This window comes from Chinchilla lanigera, unplaced genomic scaffold (genome assembly GCF_000276665.1).
Source record: "Chinchilla lanigera isolate Chin_1 unplaced genomic scaffold, ChiLan1.0 scaffold00102, whole genome shotgun sequence".
NCBI lineage: Eukaryota > Metazoa > Chordata > Mammalia > Rodentia > Chinchillidae > Chinchilla > Chinchilla lanigera.
In genome coordinates this window covers 3,250,055-3,266,375 of record NW_004955503.1, presented here as the reverse complement: position 1 = coordinate 3,266,375, position 16,321 = coordinate 3,250,055, and the positions used below count along the sequence as shown (strand labels likewise).

The following is a 16,321-nucleotide window of genomic DNA, read 5'->3' as shown; positions in this document are numbered from 1 at the left end:
ACAATGTGTTAAGAGACTTGGGGCAAAAGGCGCCTTCAGTTATTATTTATATCCTAGCTCCTGTGCAACATTCAGCTTAGGCATGTGCTAAATGGGGAGATAAATTGAGAACTAAGTCCATGTGGCACACAGATCTCAGGGATGCAAACTTAGGTCTACTTGATTTCAGAACTTCTAACCACTCTACTGTGACTTTTTTGACACAGTTAGAATTTTGTTATTTGTGAAAGTGGTCCATTGGGAATTATTTTTGTCCTTGCATTTACACATTCCAAACTTGAGTTAGGAGTGTGGGCATAAGAAAAACTGAGGCTGGGGGATAAAAATACATTAATGGCCATCTCTTAGAAAACCAAGTTTACAATCTCTGTGCTGTGGAGACATAGAATTAGGTTCTTTATGAAGAACTTCCTGATTCTGAACACGGAGAATTCCCAGAATTCGTAAGTAGAGACACTCAATACTGAAAAGCCAGGCTTCACGCTACTAAGTACAAAGTAGTCTGTAGCCTGTTCTCCACTTTTATTTTTAGATGGTTTTCTGTATAGTACTGATAGCTGAGCCTGCCTGCAATCCCTTCCTGGAATACATTCTGCCCTATTTTTCTCCTCTAAGACTATGGCTTCAAATTCACCTAATTACTTCCCTGTGCCACATTACATCAAGGAGGCTTCAAAATGGAGATGACCGAGTGAGTTTAATTATTCTCTAATGAGCTTAACTGTGGAAATGGTATGTTTACCACATAAATAACCACTCTAGAAGACAGCAAGTGTTTTTTGTTTGTTTTTATTTGGATTCTGTTTTTAAAATTTAGTGTCTTTTATAAAGACAGAATATAAGATTAACCTGAATTTAAATACTGAAATTGTCATCTTTTCCAATTAATGGCACACTGTAGCAAAATTGTTACACTAAATCACTTTAGATCTTCTTCCCTGTCTCTTTTTCAAAGAAAGAGACTAGTCAGATTGTAGGGAAATGGAATCAGTAGCTATCCCTATTATCAAGACAGCTTACCCCATGACTTGTTTTTCCACAATAATTCTTTGACTTGTTGAGAAATACTGGGGCTATTTATTGTGAGATTAATCTAGAACACAGCTATGCACGTACTAAAGCGAGAGTAGTAGCCAAGCATGATGGTGCACACCTGTAATCCCAGCACTCCAGAGGCTGAGGCAGGAGGATCACTGTGAGTTTGAGGCCAGCCTGAGTTACATAATGAGTTCAACGCCAGCCTGCACTACAAAGAGAGACCCTGCCTCAAGGAAATAAATAAATAAATAAAGCAAAACAAATTGAAGCATAGGAAGAGTTTCTTTGCCTTTTATAATGTGGTTCATGTGTAGTTGAAAAATTAAATTTTAGGGGCCAAGGATATAGCTCAGCAGCACAGTGCCTTGCTTGGCAAGTTCAAGGTCCTGAGTTTGATTCCCAGTACAAAAAAAAAAGAAAAGAAAAATTAAATTTTATTTCTGTTTGAGTCCTTCTGCTCAATTTCTTTCCTGCTAGGGGCTGATCAGACACTGAGATCCCTATGGGAGGGTGGCAGGGAATAAAGAAAAACAAAAGACAATATTCAAGGTATAAGGGAACCAGGAGAAACCTATCTCTACTGGACAGGCATGCAAACCTTCATGGTTGGCCCATTTTTATTAGCAAGCGAGGAGCACAGTGTACTTTTCCTGGAACGGTGACTGTAGTAAAAGAGGGACAAAAGAATGGAGAAGGAGTTCTTTCCTATACCCAGATCCTTACATCCGTTCCATGTCCTCAGCAGACATTATCTTGCCTCAGGAATGCTGCATTTAGATTGCCCTTTGCAGCCAGGCAGCATGGCTGCTTCTGCACACTTCTGTTCCTGAGGCAAGGCCACATGGGCCTTGAGACCACAGCACCCACTCACACAGCGGGGTCCTCAGCATAGTACAATGTTATTTTGTGTACTCTGGTCCCCAGCCCTCTTCTTAATTTTCCTACTACAGTGGAATATGGTACAGCTTCAAAGAGAAGATTCCCAATTCTCTCTAAAACAAAATGGTCATCTGTGAATTTTCAGGTATTAGTTCTACTCCACATGCAGAAATGAATCCACAGCTTAACAACTGGTTTGTTCTGTTTTGTTTGTATTTATGGTTTTTTTTCTTTACAATGGACAGCCCTCCTAGGAGGATTTTATATGCCTGCTTCCCAAGGAAACGACCCAGTTGCTTTGAAACCAGTTTTGCTTTGAATGAAAAAGCAGCATAGAGACATTAGTAGCCCATTTTAGTTGTCTAGCTCACTCAGCATAACACAAGGAAGAGTATATCATGAAAGACTAGTGGTCCTTAGAAGGTGAGCTGCACCATTCAAGAGGTATTTGCTTGCTTCATTTCTTATGCATGCAAATCTTTCATCCTTGTGAAAATCTATACTCTATTCATACCAATATAAAGCACAAGGGAATTATGCAGAATTGAATGTATCTGAGGTAAAGGGGTAACATTGACACCAAAAAGGAGATTGGAGTCAGCAGAAGGCAGGACAGTATGAGTAGGCCACATTCACTCGTGCTGCATCCTCTGCCCCATACATTATAGGTCCTGACTACCTCTGCCACATCATGGCCTTTTCATCCCAATGCCAGAATCCTGCAGCTCTGACAAAGACAACAAGAGGTATTATGAGACTAGGAGTTTTCAATATAGATTAGGAATTCTCACAGAATAGTTATAGCCACAGAACAGCATTGTCTTGCAAATTGGAAACCTGAGTTCCAGGCCAAGAGTTTTTGATCTCTAACCTGACTACTTCAGAGCCTCATCTTCTTCATCCTTAAAATAAGAAGGTTGAATAAAAGACATTCTCTATGGTAGCTATCAGGTCTTGCATTTTGTTTGTTTCCCTCCTCTTCTTCATTTGGTTTGATGTAAACCCCTGAGCCCAGGGGAATGTCTGGTTAGTGTCTCTGCCAAAAGACATCTGGGCTGTACGAGGCAATGGGTCTCTGCACATATGACCTGAACATATGCATGTCCACATCCATCTACTCTTCCTGAGCAATGAACTAGTATCCATGCCAAAACTATATGAATATATCTATTCTCCAGGGCTCATGACTGCAAGCCTTATTAAGTCATTCTTTCCATCTGCTTTATGATCTTTCCACTTTTTATTTTTACCTCTATATCACAGGTAATGGTGATATTTTGTTTTTCATGTGCCTTCTTTTCAACAAATATTAGCTAAATACATGCCATGTTCTTACTACTGGACTGCAAGTCATGATAAATTGAAGAGATAGATACAGATAGATGATAGATGATAGATAGACAGATGGATAAGAAGATAGAGAGATGGTATAGTATCACTGTAAGTGTTGGGGGACACAATCTGAGATCCCTAGCGCATGACTAAAAGTATGATTAACAGCAAATCTTATATATATAATCTTTTATTTTATACATACCCATGATAAATTTAATTTATACATTAATCAAAGTAAGAGATTAACAAATATAACAATATATTGTAATAAAAGTTATTTAAAAGTTATAAGCTCTTTACTTCTACAGTTTTCCATTTAATATAGGCCAATATCTACAAATGAACTACACATAAAACTATGGGCAATAGTTATACTACTAACTTCACTTAGTTCATTAAAGTGGTTTATGCTTATATTGTTTGATCAATTATGTATGCCTATATCTTATAATCTGAGAAACTAATTTGAAAATAACAATACACAATATATTAACCATTGCTAATCTCCTATTTTCTTGCTTTGAAATTCTGATTGTAGCTTTTATTATATTTTTTTCTTTTTCCCTCTTAAAAAAAAAGATTCCTTTGATGTCAAATAACAGAAACCACTTACAGCACTGGTGGCAAACCTATGGTACATGTGCTGCAATGTGATGTTTGTATCATTGAAAGCTCTGAAAGGTTTTCCCTCACTGAAGAGCTTTGCTACTCTAATACCTAGACAAGTAAAATCAAAATTACCTGAGAATTGTTGGAAATGAAGTATCTTGGGCTCCACTACAGATCTATTGAATCAAAACCTGAATTTTAACAAAATCTTTATGTGAGTCATATGTACATTACAATTACATAATATTGTTGAGGGTAACTACTCTCAACCTTGGATGTGTATTACCATTAGCTGGAGAACCTCTTTAAAGTACTGGAATTCACTCTCATTCACAGAGTGGTACCTCAACTGGTGGGCAGTGAAGCAACGTGCTTATTGAAATTTCAGTAGAATATTTCTTGTAATTATTGCAGAATAAATATAAGGAGGCCAGAAGCAAGGTAGCTACCAATCAGCTGTAGGCAGAAGATAGGAAAAACCACCTTGTATCCAGGGTTCCCTGTGAAAAGGGGAAATTTTTGATCAGGCAAGCTGCATTTACAGTGTCTACTATAAGCTGCAGAGCAAAAATGATCATGGAGCAAGCCAGGAATACCAAGCAAGCCAATCAGAATCGCACAAAGAGCAAGAGTTTGTATCTCCTTTCATTTGAAAGTTTCTTTAAGTAACTATGATCTGGATCACATTCATATGTCATCTTCTTGCTTTTTTACTTCATGTGTTTTCTTTAAGATATTATGTAACTGGCATTTGTTATGGTTTGTGTCTGCATGTCCCCCTGAATCCTCATGCAGTCATTGGGTGGGCTTCTAGATTTTTGATTGATTCATGGGTATGAGTGCTACACAAACCCTGGGTCAGACAGTTTGCATATGTAACAGAGAGAAACAGACTCCTTGCCCCCATTCCTCCCTTTTGCTCTTGTTACTTTTGCTGTTTTCCGCCACCATGAACTGTTGCCCTCTGCCATGTGCCACTCTGCTTTGGAGCCAGCTGAGTATGGACTAAAATCTTCACAAACTGTGAGCTAAATAAACCTTTCCTTCCTTAATTCTGGGTGTCAGGTATTTTGTCTCAGTAATGAGAGAAAAGTGACCAAAACAGCATTATTAAATATTATTTGTATACTTTCGGTTGTTATAGTTTGGATCGTGACTGTCCCCCAAAGGTCCATGTGTTGAAGGCTTGGTCACTTGCTTCTGGCACTATTGAGAGGTGACAAACCTTTCAAAGGTGAGGCACAGCAAAAGGAAGTTAGGTCATTGGAGGTGTGCCTTGAAGATGATATTTGTATCCTGAACCCTTCCCCTCTCTATCTTTATTTCCCAGCCACCACAAGGTGAACAGGACTCCTCTACCACATGCTCCTGCAATGTTGTACTATGCAACCTGTTATGGCTTGTGTCTAGATATCCCCCCAATGCCTCATGCAGTCGTAGGTGGGATAGGCAGGGTTTTTCAGAAGTGGCTGGATCCAGAGCATGTGACCCTGGGATTGATTCATGGGGCAATGCTAGGATCAAGAGCACTAAGATTAAGAGTGTGAGTGCTACCCACCTTAAGTAGCCTGGATAAGATATAAGGGATAGAAAGACCTGTGATTTTCTCTTGCTTGCCTTGCTATCTTCTGCCTGCCATGAGCTGTTTCTCCTCTATAATGCTATCTGCCATAGCATGCTGCCTTGGAACCAGCAGATTATGGACTGAAACCTCTACAAACTGAGAGTAAAATAAACTTTTCCTCCCTTAACTTGTGGGTATTGGGTATTTTTTCTCAGAAATGAGCAAAGTAACTCAGACAGAATTTGCTACTGCAAATGGAGCCATTGCTGTGCCTATACCTACCCATGTGGCTTAGGAGCCTTTGAAACTGGCTGTGAGAAGAGTTTGGAAAGGTTTGGATACATGAGTTGAACAAACAGTCCTGGAATGCCTTAAACCATACTAGATGGGAGATACTGGTCACAGCTCAGAAGACCAGAATGCTGATAGAAATGATGCCAGTAACAACTAGGCTTAGGATATTTCTGTTGGGAAGAAGAACTACATTAGTCGATGGACTCCAGATAATGTGTATTATTCCTCGGCAGAATGTTTGTCTGCATTTTGCTCATGTCCAGAGATTTTGCCTGATACTGAGATTAAGGGCAGTAGCCTAATCAATCTTGCAGAAGAAATTTCCAAAAGGCCTAATATCAAGGCTACAGCATGACTACTGTTGGGGGCTTTTAGCCAGATCTATGTTAAAAATCCAGGGCAAAGAGCCCAGCAGAATGACATAAAATGTGAGTTTGGCCAGAAAGGAAGCTCCAGTAAAGCTGTGGACTGCAAAGATAGAGCAGAGGATAACATGGTTTTTGAGAAGGAACAAGACAATGGAATAAATGACCTGAGGACATCACAAGAAATAGCAGGACTCTGGCCTTTTCAGCCTCAAGGTTTCAAAGGTGAAAGAATTTGCTTTGACAAGAGAGCCCCAGAGCACAATGTTCCAGAATGGTGGTGGCCTAGAGCATTTGTCCCTCAGGATTGGGCTCAGAATTCTCAGTGATCCAGGCACTTACCCCTACAGCCAAGAAATATGGAAGTCCGGATATTGCCCCAGCTTGCAGCAGACCTTGGCATCATCCATGTGGTGTTGGTTTTAGGTGCATGTAGAATGGAAGATTTGTGGGGTTAGGAAGGCTTCCACCTAGATTTCAGAAGAATGATTTGGATGTTAAGATTTTGGTTTCCTCTTCTTTGGTGCTCCATATATTTGCTTTGAAGGAGTTAGAAATTTTTGTAAGCATTTTATTGGATTGTCTTGTGTTTCTACTTTTGTTTGTTTTGTATGGAAACTTGTGGGTTTAATGCAGTGGAAAGATTTGTTTCTAATATGGATTTCTCTTTAGTTAATATCTACTTTTCTGTGGAGATCTGCTCTCTCTCTCTCTCTTTTTTTTTTTTTTTTTAAAGGGGTTTTTTTTTTTTTTTTTTTTTTTTTTCCACTATTTTCTTTTTGGCACCAGGAATCAAACTCAGGGCCTCACATTTCCAAGGCAGGTGCTGAGCCACTGAACCACATCCCCAACCCTCTGCTCTCTCTCATGTGTGTGTATGTGGGATGTAACTCCAGGTCAGCTGGCCAACATGGAGGCAACTTTCTGCTTTAGGTTTCTGTTTTTAACTTCTGAAATATCATTTTTATTCCCTGAATATTTGTATATGCATATCAAACTTACTGTTGTTTCATAGCTCTTTTCTTATATCATATATCTTACTGCAGAATCTATTCCTGACCAATTGCTTTTGTTTGCTTATTGTATATACACCTGTTTGCTGTTTTGTTCTCCATTCTTGATGTTAAAGACTCTCTCTAATTATCTCTTCATTCTTGGCTGTTCTTTCCCACTGAAGAACTAGAAGATGAAAAGCCAACTATAAACTCCAAATGTGTGTGTTTCATTGCAGGATGTTTTGTTTGAGTTATTTCTTTGGAGAAATTGTGATTTCAGTAAGAAAGAAAGGGGATTTGTTAGATATACTTATTAGTTAAGGTAAAGTCTGGCAAGGTAAAGTTGGTTCATTTTATCTATTGCCATTTTAGGACTAAGATTTATTGAGATGTTTAATAAATTTTCATGTTCCGAAAAGTTTTTCCTCCAATTACTTATTATGTTTACTTTTTATTGTAGGATTTTGCTTTTAAAAATATTCCTTTATGTTAATTTTTCGAGGCATTAGGAGAAATCAGAAGCTAATATATTTTATTTAATCTAATAGGAAATCCTGCCTATCATTCTTTTGTATCTTTAGAAAAAATCATTGGGTTTTCTATAGCAAACAGTGTATGAAACCTCTCCTTTTCTGAATCCCTAACTCATTTTTTTCTATTGTGAAAATTTTCTATGAATTTCAAACTGAATAGTAATGTTTACTATCCTATCTTTGTAGTAAGGGAATAATCCCTGGGTAATAATAGCTTCTGGTTTCTCATAAAGGATTGTGGAAAGAACCCAATGTGTCTGTGAACATAGATGGTACTATAGAGATTTAACTGGCTCTCATTTTGCACTGAGTTTTTCTCTATATAAAAAGAACATTTTAAATTGGGAAAGGAATAAATCATAAATGGTAAAATGCTCTGATTGCAGTCTTTTGAAGGAAGCTTCCTAAATTATTTTTTTCTTGAATAATTTTTGATATGTCACCATACTTTCTATCCTAACAACTCAAATATTGACCTAGCACTAATGGTGGACAGTAACTTTGCTGTTTTGCTTGTATATCTTTGCATCTTCCTCCATTTACCTTCTATAATTCCAAATCTTTTGTCCTTAAATTTGTACAGTTTTTATTTTTATTTTCTCTAGCAGTGTTTGATAATTTATTTATAAACTCTACCTGCTTAATAGTCTGGTTTATATTTAGATGTCCCCCAACAGCCTTGTGTCCTCATAGGCAAGACTTTGGAGAGTGATCAGATTAAGGGGCTTTGTAGTTAATCTGCTATTAGGAGGTAGAGTTTGGTTCAAAGAAGCAGGTTATTGGAGGTGTAATCCAGAAGGGTTTAACTCCCACTTCAGCTCCTCCCTTTGCTCTCTGCTACCAGGCTGTCATGAGATGAGCAGCTCTCCTATCCCATGCTACTCTGCCATTTGGTCCTGTCTTAGAGACAGCTGACTATGGATTGAAATGTAAAACAAAATAAAGCTCGCATTAAGTTGTGAGTACTGAGTGTTTTGTCCTAGCAACAAGGAAAGTAACTAACACACTAGATCTCCAAAGTAGACTACAACACATTAAAATAAAAAGTGTGAGCACTAAGTTGATAACTTCAGTACAGTATAATTCCACCAACATGAGCCCCACCTTCTTACATACAACCTAAATTTCAAGATGGAAAAGATGAATTAGTGCTGCCACCACTACTATCTAAAATTATTTGATTTGTCAAATGTTATCTGAGAATGTCTGGTGTTAAGTAAGTGCTCCATAAATAAACCAAGAGATGTCCAATGTATTACATAATAAGTAGTATGAAGCTTTAACCTGAGATAGAGCTAAATTGTCTTTCATGGATTATACAAAATTCATCTGCGGTAATAATAGCCTATTTTGAAAGAAATCTCAAATAGTATGCTAACTAGAGAGGTGCATTGCTGTAACTATTTCAAGAAAGATAGTACTCTAAAAATATCAGAGACTTCACAATGGCAATAATATTTGCAACACAATTCCTTGTGCATTTAATACACATTGGCTATTACCTTTAGGTATCTTTAGCAGATGCATCAAACGCTGTGATTTGGGTGTTATGTTTCTGAATCTACAGAAGGTGTTGGTTCTCATAAGTGATCTGATTTGTAGGAATTCACTCAAACATTTAAACGTATGTCCAAGTTTATACCCACCCACCTTCAGGAAGCCACAGCAATTGCTGGAAGTTGAAGGCTGGTAGTTGTAGGGCAAAAGGGTGGACAGGCACTTGCTGGGATTAACTCCAGTTAGATTCTCAAATTCAATTGCTCATCTTTTCAACAGTAGTTTAAATGGCTTTCAAATATTACAACTTATGAGAATGGAACAGATACAAATGTGATCTATCTGAGATATTTGGACACTTTGAAATTGAATATAACATACTACACTGTAACATTTTTTGATAAAAAAGGGTCTAGCATTTTCAAAAGTTCATAACTGAAAAATTGTAGCTCAGGCAGGAAATTTCAGAGCAATTGGTTTTCCCAAGGCACATTTTCCTTCGGTCTGACTGTGAGAAATTGAAAGACGGAGAACTCTAGTAACAAGGTCTAGATAACATCTGTCATCCTGCCAAATGATTCACTCTAAAAGTCTAGTATATACCTTTGAAAAATCCAGTAATATTATCTCTGGTGCAACTGCCCATAAAGGAAAGATAAATGTCTTGGAGTCAAAAGTTATTGCTTCAATATTAATTATCAATGAAAGATTCATAGTTTTCAGGTCACAATGGAAGCAGATATACATATTACCACTATGCTAATCATGTTGCTATGGCACGGTGTGATGGCTTTTGTAATAAATGTCACAACAGGAAAATGGGTAGCTTTATATAAGTTGACAGTATGAGGTACAAATAAACTAGCAAGGTAAAAGTACAAAGAAGCCAAGTTTCCATAAAGTTTAATTTTCTCCAAATGGAAATATTTGTACCCCATGGCCAAATCCAGAGTCCTGAAAGTGGTACAGTATACTACATTAAAGACTGTAACACATGATTTGCCTCTAAGGAATTTTTATAGCATCTGTTCCCTGTCATGGAGTCTACAGCATGAAGAATTCTGTGCCAAAGAGGGTATGGAAAATAACTGGCACACTATATTTAAGTTCTGTTATAATAACAGTACACAGCACCTAGCCCTGAGCCTAGAAAGTACTATTTTCCCAAGAAATTACTGAGAGGGAAAGAATGGAAAACCCTGCCCCCCAATTCCTTGTGCAGACAGAAGATCCTACATGCTATGCTGACCCCTAGCTTTGGCCACTCAACAAATCTAAGCCTATTCTGTGTTTCATTTACCTTTAACACTGGGTAGCAGAGGCACTGACTAATCAACTAACCTTATCATAGACAAAGCTTGTGCCCACTGAAAGAAAGTAAGCCCCAGAGAGTCAAGAGCTCCAGGGAAAAGTAACAGACCTGGCCCACAGCACTAGAGCCAAGAAAAACCCACAGCTATAATAAACTGCAAAAACAGAGTGAAGTTTTATTCTGAAAGTGAGAATTTCACAGCAAGATAGACTAGAAGAAGAAACGAAGTACAGCACCCACTATATTGCCAGAAATTGTTCAAAGAAGCTCTTTTGGGGGGAGGGGTTATTTAAGATAGAGCCACAGAATGTTCCCACTTCAGGGTTTCTGGTGTTGCCCTCCCACAATGACTGGGTGAGAGACAGCCATAGGAGACAGCCTTGGGGAGGTTGCAATATAAACATAGACTCCCTGAGAAGTTTATGCTCAGGCCAGGAAGGACACAGCCTCTGCCTTTCTCAGGAAGAAATTAGGCCCAGAAGTGTGGCTTTCAGAAGAGGCTGGATTCAAAGTTTTGGCATTAAGTCCAATAGTCTACTTGCATCCCTATTCTATGGTCTACTTCTAGCAGAGAACAGATTTCTGAGAGGAGGGAGGAGTCAGAGAGGGAGATAAAACCCTTCCAAGTAATTTCCACAGTGGCCCACTTCTTTCAAGCCCTAACAGCGAGTCAACTATAGCAACCAAATAATCCAATCACCTTCCAAACATTTGAGGATTTGGGAAGTATTTTTGATCTAAATCATAACACCAACATTTGTACAATTCTTTCTATACAACCTGAAATTAGTGTCCATTCAAGAATGTATGTCACAATGCAAAGAATTAGAAGCAGTAAAGTTATAGAACTCTTTCTGGATCTGCTGTAATTTTAGTCTATTTTTGAAGTAGAACTTTTAAACTTTAGAGTGTTCAAATCCAACATATTACTTGTGACAACTCAAAACTGGCTGTGACACATAAAGATGTCAAGACATTTGAATCTACTCTCCTGATCATGGTCTGACACAATATGTCAGCCTATTTAGCTAAGGACCAAATATTTGATAAATATTTTGAGCTGATTTCCCTTTATCTTCGACAATAACACTAGGGACTTGAGAAGAAAAGAGTAACTTTTTTTTATAAAAGAAGGAAAACATTAACAAACAGATAACAAGAGTAGCATTTTTAATAGAGTATTAGGCTATATGGTTGTACCTATCCAGGTCTTTTACTAGTTTTTAAATAGTATCAGGTAGTTAATTTTTATTCTATCTGTGAGTGGAGTCAGTATTTCAGACATTTCCCAATCTGGGCTTAATGAACATTAACTACATTAATTCTCCAGCACAACTTTTCTAAGTCTTGACCCCTCTTTGATCTACAATCAGGAATGAAGCTGTCATATTTATACACTGACTCCAGCCCCTAGCCACACTTCTTATTGAATCATGAGTGGACTAAACCAATTTGCACAAAGAGACCAGTTTTTCCAGGTGGCTACACAAGAGTTTAAAATCCTGAGCACTGAGGTTGCCATTGCCACGTTTTTAATAATGTAAATATAAGAAGATGCAAAAGCCAGGCTGCAGAGAATAATGAAGAAAATCTCATACAACACTTGAATTATCATTCCATTTTGTTCCTGAGGTCCAGTAATATTTCTGTCCTTGAACTCACCGAGACATTCCTTTATCCCTATTATTGTTCCTCCCTTTTTTTCTTAAGCTAAATTGAGTTTGTATCCCATTATTTTCAAACAAAAAATTCCTAAGTGAAATATATAGTCACAAAAAACACAGTCTCTTGTTATAAAGGGGCATGTCTTTAAAAGGAGGGGGTGTACTTTAATAATGCAATGTGTATTTTATTACTTTTTCTCATTTTCTTTTATTTTGCTGTCTTGGTTACTTTTCTCTCATTGCTGAGACAAAATACCCAACACCCAAAATGAAGAAAGGAAAGGTTTATTTGGCTCACAGTTTGTGGAGGTTTCAGCCCATACTTGGTTGGCTCCAAGGCAGAAGACAACAAAGCAACAAGAGCAAAGGGGGAATGGCAGCCGAACAGCAATGCAGCCAGAGCAAAAGGGAGGAATGGCGGCAAGCAGCTTCTTTCCCTGCCTTACATTATAAACAGGCTACCCCCACCTAAGGGGCATGTAGCTCTCACATAATCTCCATGCCCTCCTCTTCCACAGGCTCAGGATGTATACAAAGTAAGCACCCTGGCTTCCTGCTGAGTCACTTAGCCAAACCTCTAGACTCCTCAAGTTGACACAATGTATCAACCATAACATTCTCCAAAAAGAGGAAAATAAAATCTATATCTTATCTATTTATGCTTTTTTCATCTGGAAATAATCTCTTAGAGGAAAAGAGATGTGATTTTTTTGGCATCAAAACTATAGTGGCTACGGGCTGGGGATTTAGCTCAGCGGCACAGCGCCTGCTTGGCAAGTGCAAGGTCGTGAGTTCGATTCCTGGTACCAGAAAAAAACAAAACAATATTATAGTGTCTAGAACACAATATAAAAGACAGAATATAATAAAAACCTCATCAATACTGTATTTGATTACAAAAATTAAAACTTTAATTGACCAGGAACTTAAAGTAGAACAAAATAGAGAAGAGCTATGATCAAAGGAAATGTGGCAGGTTATGTTTTGCAAAAGATGACAGCAATGATAGTCCTATGTGTCTCTAGAAAGTTGCCACGCCTCCATCAAGATGTCCAATCACTTCCTTCCTCCCTCCCCCCTTAATTCTATCTTTCCTGGTGTCTTGCTTACAACCATTAATGAGTGAGAAGCAATGATGTGGGATACAGGAGGCTAAGATTTAAAGTTGATATCATTTCTGCCTTATTTGCTGGAAGAATCACACTTGAAGGTTTTAGAGAGCACCAAGGCTGCCACACTCTGAAAAAGCCCAAACTAACCTCAAAGAGACTACACAGAGAAGCCCTAAAATTGCATGAAAAGAGATGCCCAGGCAACCACTTCTACTGCAACCCACCGATGTTCAGTTCTGGCCACTCTTTTCTGTTTAACTACATGTTAGTTATACAGAATATTGGGATTCATCATAAATTTTTGTATATACATACAACATCATATACACTTCCCCAGTTACCCCTTACCCACTGGCCCCCTCTCCCTCTGGTACCCTTCTTCTCTAAAAGGCTCCCTTCTATTTTCATGTTGTCTTTTCTCCCCTTAGACTCCTCATATGACAGCAAACATATGATACATATCTTTCTGAATCTAGCTTATTTTGATTAATATGATAATCTCCATTTTCTCGCAAATGGCAGATTTTGTTCATCTGTAAACTCCATTCTACACTGACTGACACCTAGGTTTTTTCAGAGCTTATTATTGGGAATTGCACTAAAATAGACGTGAGGACCGCTCCGTTGCACCTTGGCGAAGGTAGCCCTGTGTCGCTCGGAGGAGCCTGGGCCTCACCCCACAGCGACCCCGTGCGGGCTCGTGAAGCCTACCTTGGAGACAGGATTTTGTTTGTTTTGCACAAAAATAGTTATTTGAAAATTGACAGTTTCTTTCAGCAAAGAAATAGAAGACAGTAGAGCAACTATGTTAACTATCCTGTATATACATACATACGAAATTTCTCCTTCTTTCCCTTCTTTTTTCCCACATCCCAGTTGCCCTTTACCATTGAGTGTTTTCCTATCATTTTACAATGTCTATCATACCTCCTAGTTTAAATTAACTCTTTCAGGTTTTACACTAGTGAGACAATGCGGTGCTTGCTTTGTTTGTAACTCTGTATTGTCTGTACTGTTCTTTTGCTAGCTTGTAAGGGTTGTCTGTCTGTTAATGTTTTCCTTCTTTTATTTTTAAAATTAAAAAAAAATGGTTATTTGAGCTATAAGGCAAAAGTGCAGCCCCCTAGGATGAGCGGTGCGAAGATTGGAGTGTTTTCTACAAGGAGCCCTCTTCACTCCAATGCAATAGGACTGACTCTGGCCTAGCTGGAAAAGATAGAAGGTGGAGCTATATACCTTTCTGGAATGGACATGATACATGGCACACCAGTACTAGACATAAAGTTCTACATAGCTGATTATGACTCACCACAAAATTTGATGGAACTTTTATCCGACTTTAGTTGGTTTTTCTCCGGTACCAGGAACCAAACTCACAACCTTGCGCTTGCCAGGCAGGCGCTTTTGCCGCTGAGCTAAATCCCCAGCCCCATTTAGCCGACTTTAATATGCAGAATAATCAACATAAACCCAAAACTGTGTCTCAGTCTGATGGTAAGGCTAATAGCTGTGACCAGCAACAGCTGTCAGGACAGGAGGCACCACAGTGTACCAAAGCACTAAGGAGAAGTCTAAATGTTCTGAAGACAGAGCTTTAGAAGAAAACTACCTGAAACACAGTGATCCAGCAATGTTTGCCTAGGTGCAGACAGAGAGCAATGGATCTTTGTGTGGAACCAAGAAGCCATCAGAGTCTGAATGTGGCAGAAGAGCAGATGGGCCCACATGGCCTTGAGAAGAGTCCTCAAGAAGAAGGTACAGACAGAAGGCCAAGGAATGGGGAAGGAGCCCCAGTGGTACAAGGAAACTGTGGAGATGGAGCCCATGCCTCAACCCTGTCCTGCCAGGACCAGGAGGACTCATAGCATTGCTCCTGCCTGGGGGAGAGAGGCACACATGGCCCCCTTACAAGTCCGGTTTTCTTCATGCAGAGATGGACCTTCGGCAGCTCAGCTCAGGAGGTGTTGGCCAGGCATCTTTTAGGTATTTTTAGTCAACAGAGGAAGCAAACTATGCCTTCGAGGCTGTGCTGTCTGCCGATCCCTGCTCAGTGTATCAGCAGAAGCTCCGCCAGGCTCCTTTTCTACTTTACTGGGGACAGAGCACATATCACTTGCTGGGTTGGCGATGGCTTTGTGGAGGTTCTCAAGACCAAGCTGACCTCTGAGCCTGTGCATATGACTGACCCTTGGGATCCCTGATGTCTCTAGGATCTTAAGGCACCTTCCTCATGTCTTTGAAACAGCCTCATTGGCCTCTGGATTTTTACTTGAAGCTAATTTTCATCTTCTTTGTAGAAAGAAGCAACATTTTGTAATTTCACTGTATTGATTGGGGGGTTGTTCAAAATATTTATTTTTAATGCATTTTAATAAATTTAACTAAGTGATATAAGATACAGAGTTATCACCATATCCTTTTTGACCTGCTGATGAAGAATCCAAAGGTGACACTGATTTTGGTGATTTTCAGAAGAGTTGATTGTGCTTTGCAGTTGAGAAAATTAGGCAGAGATCATTCTTTCTTTGTTTGTTGTCTTGAGACAGAGTCTTGCTATGTAGTTCACACACTGGCCTTGGACTTACTATGTAGCCCAGGCTGGCCTTGAACTTCCAGCCATCCTTCTGCCTCAGCCTGCCAAGTGCTGGGATTACAGGTGTGCACCACCACACCTGGCTAGGCAGAGATCATTGTAGTAGAGGCTTTGAATCTAGAGTTGATCTATTCAGTGATTCCCACTGGGGTTGGGGAGGTAGCTCTGTGGCAGAGTGCTTGCCTGGCATGTGTGAGGATCCGGGTTTGGTCCGCAGCAGTGAAAAATTAAAATAAAATAAAAATCCCAAAACCCCAAACAACTTAACATTGGTTATCCCATCTGGGGCTTAACATTTTTTATTCTTAATCAAGCTGAGTTATGATATTTTAGGAAATTAACCAAAAAACGAGTGGTTATAAAGATCTTCAGAAGTTACACCTCTGTTTTGAAGATTTTGTTACATACATGTTTTATGTAGTTAATTTTGATTCCAAAATAAGGACTCTTGAGCTTTCTTTTGATGTCCTTGTATCAGAAAAGAAAATAACCCCCCAAAGCCTAAGAAAGTCATTACTAAGTGTATTTCTT

At 38.9% G+C, this 16,321-nt stretch overlaps 1 pseudogene; it reads left to right on the top strand.

Moving 5' to 3' along the window:
• The first annotated feature begins 14,283 nt into the window (after nt 1-14,283).
• LOC102010073 lies at nt 14,284-15,398 on the top strand (annotated as a pseudogene).
• The last annotated feature ends 923 nt before the right edge of the window (nt 15,399-16,321 follow it).